This window comes from Mastomys coucha, unplaced genomic scaffold (genome assembly GCF_008632895.1).
Source record: "Mastomys coucha isolate ucsf_1 unplaced genomic scaffold, UCSF_Mcou_1 pScaffold11, whole genome shotgun sequence".
Taxonomy (NCBI): domain Eukaryota; kingdom Metazoa; phylum Chordata; class Mammalia; order Rodentia; family Muridae; genus Mastomys; species Mastomys coucha.
Genome location: NW_022196893.1, coordinates 16925455 through 16930924, shown reverse-complemented (window position 1 = coordinate 16930924; position 5470 = coordinate 16925455).

The following is a 5470-nucleotide window of genomic DNA, read 5'->3' as shown; positions in this document are numbered from 1 at the left end:
AAAAAAAAAAAAAAAACAATCAGGACATACACACAGAGAGAGAAGGATGATCATATAGAGACAGAGAAGGTGGAAACTCCACACCCTGGTGAAGAGGAACTGACTTTGGACAATAAGGAAATCTCTGTTGCACCTGCTGTCCTAAAAGCCACCTGATATGAAAGGTCACACACAATGAGATCCAATAATGTCACCACTGATCCCACCTCTGCTCAAAGTGTGATAGATATGGATGGATAACTAAGGCCAGGGCCATACCAGCAGGCACTTCCAAACTCCTGAGCCTCATTGAAATCTATAGGAAAGTAGCTAGAACCTATTTTCACTCTGAGGCCAGCTGGACCCTCTGATTTTCATAGCAGAAGAGGAGAGTGTGAAGCAGGAGGAGGATGACTCTCTATTACAGGCAGGACTTCTCTGGGACAGGCAGGACCTCCCTGGGACAGGCAGGACTTCCCTGGGACAGGCAGGACCTCCCTGGGACAGGCAGGACCTCCCTGGGACAGGCAGGACCTCCCTGGGACAGGCAGGACCTCCCTGGGACAGGCAGGACTTCCCTGGGACAGGCAGGACCTCCCTGGGACAGGCAGATCCCAGTCCATCAGACAAACCCAGCTTACCACTTATTTCAGTCTTACAGAAGAAAAGACCAGTGATCCTGATGTAACATGGCTCACACAAAGTTCAGATGCCCTAGACGGTGGTTCTTAACCTTCCTAATGCTGCAACCCTTTAATACAGTGCCTCATAGTGTGATGACCCACCCCAACAACCATAAACATTCTGTGGCTACTTCATAACTGTCATTTTTCTAGTGTTATGAATCATAATGTAAATATCTGATATGCAGGATATCTGATATGGGATCCCAAAGGGGTCGTGACCTACAGGTTGAGAAATATTGCCCTGGACCCTTGATTTCCATGTTTGTAAGGCACCCTCTGTAACCAGACAGCAGCTGGGACTGGGTCTCAGCCCCTATTCTCGTCCCGCTGAGGAGGTAAGCAGCAGCAGCAGGTGAGAGATCAGGGCTCCGAGCCCCCAAGAAAGAGCTGGGCAGCCTGAGCAGCTAGGGCCGTGTAGTCTGATGGTGCCAAGCAGATGAATGTGTGTCTGCGCACAATGCCTGCTCCTCTCCCCATTACAGGCACTTAGTGAGTAGGGGCCCAGTAAATGGCCAGATGTCATCTGGAAACCCAATTCACGTATTTTCTTGCCTTGAAATAATGCCCTCTGAAATCAGAAGTTCCACCGATGTAACGGCCATTTTTCAGGAGAACCCCCACCCCTGATGTGTTAGGAACACTCTGTTCTAGGTGGTTCCCATGACATCGGGACAAGGTACGAGCATCTCGGAGGGAACATGGGTGTGATGTGACCTAACACGTGGAAGGTTCTGCTCTACACGAACTCCAACTCTGGCTGTGACCCTTGGAGGCTCTTCTCCTGGAATAGAGGGTCTCTGTACAGCCCGCCAGGCCTTGTGGGGTGGCAGAAAGCAGGCTCTGAGCTTCCCGCCTAGCATGGGAGCTGTGGGTAGTGAGCCAGTGCTCAGGAGGGAGATGAGGGAACTGGAGAATAAGTAAACTGCAAACCCCTATTAACAAGTTAGGGCTTTGGAGCTGACAGGTGCTCCACCTTGTGGCTGCAGGTGGTATCACAGCACAGAGAACAGAAGTCGCACTCCTGGTTGGCTCATTGGGATCTGTACCATCCCTTACCCCTCTCCCTACCCAGCAGCCTGACAAGCACAGACACTACTTGGGACCACATGGCAGAGTTTTTCTTTTTTGTGCTTCTGTCTGTGTCCACGTTGGGATAGACTGCTGGCCCTGATCTAGTCTAGACTCTGAGTTTCACCTGCTTGGTGACCTTGGCTAGTCCCTGTAAGGTCTCAAAGCCTTTGTTTCTTTTCTTCAAAGGATGATGGCTGCCTCCTTACTTTTTCCCTACCCCTTTCTCCTTCCACAGCCATTCAGAAGCACATCTGGCCCATGAAGACCTTCTGGGGATGAAAGACCCACGTGCGATCCACTTATGTATGACATGCTCACTAGGGCCAGAGGACTGGAGATCCATAGCCAGCACCGCAGACACACATTCATCTGCTTGGCACCATCAGACTACACAGCCCTAGCTGCTCGGGCTGCCCAACTCTTTCTTGGGGGCTCGGAGCCCTGATCTCTCACCGGCTGCTGCTGCTTACCTCCTCAGTGGGACGAGAATAGGGGCTGAGACCCAGTCCCAGCTGCTGTCTGGTTACAGAGGTATGAGCCTTTAGGTTACCAGGAGAGGAAATTTTAAAACCTAGGAAGGCATCTGATGAGGCTAGACCATGGAGGGGTGGCAATCTTCAAGATCTTTAGGTTCTGGGGCAGGTGCAAGTCAAAACTGGACTCAGAAAGCTGAGGGCATATATAAGCCAGTGTATGAGCATGTGGGGGGTGGGGGACACCAGGGCAGTACAGGGGAGGTGAGGGGCTGGGGCCAATGAGTAAATGCAGGGGTGAGGGGCTAAAGACAGTGAACCAGTGAGGTGGTAGAGAGAGAATTTTGCTTTCTTTAAAAACCCAGTTAACTCAGTGATAGGGTGCTTTCCTAGCAAGGCCCTGGGTTCAGTCCTCAGTTCTTAAAAAAAAAAAAAAAAAAAAAAAAAAAAGACAAAAACCCAGTTATGGTCTGTGACTATGTTTCTGTTTTAATCCCAGGTGTGGGATATGGGGCTGCTTCAGATTATCCCCAGCCGCTATGATTGTCTCATGTTCTAGAAGGGGTGTGACTTTTGCCACTTGCAGGTAGTTTATATTTGGAATTCTGGGAACTCTTGAGAAAGCCCATGGCCGCTGCTGGTCCCTGCTGCTGCATTTGCTATTGCTGGATTGCTGGATTGTTCTGCTGGTTTGCTGATGGGAGATATTCTAACAGTGAAGGTCGGACTTGCCCCATAGAACTCAATACCCCTAGTCAACAGGCAGTAATCTGAAGAGGTCTACACCGGCTTTCCCCTCTTACCTAGTGTTAGGGCGAAATGAGGCGTGGAAGGGTAGTAAACATAATAACCCGATAAAGTAGTCCAAAAAATATGCCAACAGGGTGGTGAGGAGTTGGTGGAGGAAATGAAGGGCTGTGGGTAGTGAGCCAGAGCAGGACCCTGGGTAGCTAGGGCAGTGAGCCAGTGCAGGGGGTTGGGGGACTGGGATCAGTGAGCTAGTGGAGGTGGTGAGGAAACTGATGGAGGAAATGAAGGGCTGTGGGCAGTGAACCAGAAGAGGGCCTTGGGTAGCTAGGGCAGTGAGCTGTGGGCAAAGTGAGAGCTTGCACCAAGTCTGTTGGAGAATGTGTGCAGGGAGAGGATGAGACAGTGGATGGCAGGGACCCCGGGAAAGCCAGGCATAAGGAGCAGCTTTCATGGGGCTGGACCCGGTTGAGGAGGGAGCCTTCCTGGCCTGTGCTTCTGGGTGGTTTGGGGGGGCAGAGTGCAAGAAGATCCAACAATGTGAACAGTCTAGGCATGGAGGAGCCCAGATATGGCTTCTTTCCTGAGGATACATGCTTGCCCCATCCTCCAGGACAGTCTACTTGAAGAAGAACAGGGACCACAGAGGCAAAGGAATGGGATCTCCAGAAGCAGGTGGAGGTCTGCAGACAAGACAGATCTCCAGGATCTGTAGAGGAACTATAAAGGAAAGGGTGATGAACAGATTCCGGGAGGGGGCAGGGCGACAGCGGGGGTGGGAGGTGCAGGCAGCAGAGGACAGCACAGCCTTCATAGCCTTCATGGTCCCTGTGATCCCTGAGAGCAGAAGCTCCCCACGTAAAAATGAACTGTAGACAGAATGGTAGCCAGGCTCCATCTGAAGTTCTTGTAGGGAAACCTTTAGGAGTCTACAGACCACTCAATGCCCTATACTACAGAACTTTCTAGAATTACAGACGTTTTCTACAGGTAGTCTGTCCTGTAGGGTGTGGCTACCGAGCAATTGAAATGTAGCTACTTCCAGGAAAGGGAACTTAACAATTGCGTTTTGGCGGAACAGATTGCAAACAGCCTGTGTGGATGGCACAGCAGCAAGCTGACTGAAGTCTATCGTGGAAACGCAGGCCATCCCGCAGTGCAAACTGGAGCCAGGGAAAGCACCGAAATGATGGGACTGTGAGAGGACAGCGTGATTCACTAGAGCGAGAACACAGATGAGCCGATTAGAGAAAGACTGTGCATCGGAAGAGTGGGGAGGTAATTGGAAAGAAAAAGAAAAGCAACTTTAGAGTGAATGAAATTCAGACAGTTCTAATGAACAAACACATCGCATCCTATTTTGAGATGGACAGAGCCAAAGGGGAGAGCTATCAGAAAAAAGAGATTTATTTTATTTTTTAAATTCTGTGTACGTCTGTGTGGGGGTATGTGCACATGAGTGTGGTACCTGAGGAAGCCAGAGGAAGCCATCAGATTCCCTGCAGCTAGAGCCCCAGGTACCTGTGACTTAGGTGCTAGGAGCTAAGCTTGAGTCCTCTGCAAGAGCAGCAAGTGCTCTTAACAACTGTGCTATCTCTCCAGGTCCAGGGTTTGTAGGCTTTTTTTTTTTTATTGTGTCTTTTGATGTATTTGTTTTTATCTTATGTGTATGAGTGTTTTGCTTGCTTGTATGTATGTGCACCCTGTGTGTGCATTGCCCACACAGGTCAGAAGAGGGTCTGATCTCCTGAAATGGGAAGTATGCATGATTGTGAGCCACCATGTGTGCATTGGGAACTGAACCCAGGTCCTCTGCAAGAGCAATGAGTGCCCTTAGCGAGAGTGCTAGCCCTGCCCCCTCACTGGCTATAGCCCTTGGGAGAGTGGGCTCTCTGCTTTGAGTGGTAACACAGTAGAGTTGACTCTGGTGGCATGGGTGTGGGTGTGGGTGAGCAGCCTGAAGGGCTTAAGAGCAGGAGAGCTGACCTTGCCTCCTCCTGATGGCAACATTGGCTGGCCTAGCTGGAGAAGTGTTAAAGAACTCAACCTGGTGGTGCAGATAAGGAAGAGCCAGCATACTGACTAGCTCAGCTACCACCCAGACCCAGATCCAGGGCACCAAGGTGGCCCACCCCAAAATCTATATCATCTGTGAATGTTTGGGACACATGAAAGGCCAAGTCCTGCTGACCCAAAGCTGCAGAATCTCCCTGACACAGGGCAACAACAGGATAACTGGGAAGAGTCCTGATGAGGAGCCAATAAAGATGGTGTCACTGAGACTAGAGCTCTCAAACCAGACCAATGGCTCACAGCAGTGAACATTGGCAAGTAAAGATGTGTGCACAGAGGGATAGACTGTGGGACACCCTGGGACACGCGACAGCTTCCATGATGAGGTGTTTTCTATGCCTTGTTTTGTTGGTTGTGGTTGGCTGTGTGTGTGTGTTTTTAATTTTGTGGGGGAAGGGAGGTTGCAAGGGTGAAGGGCAGATATAAGGGGATGGGGAAATG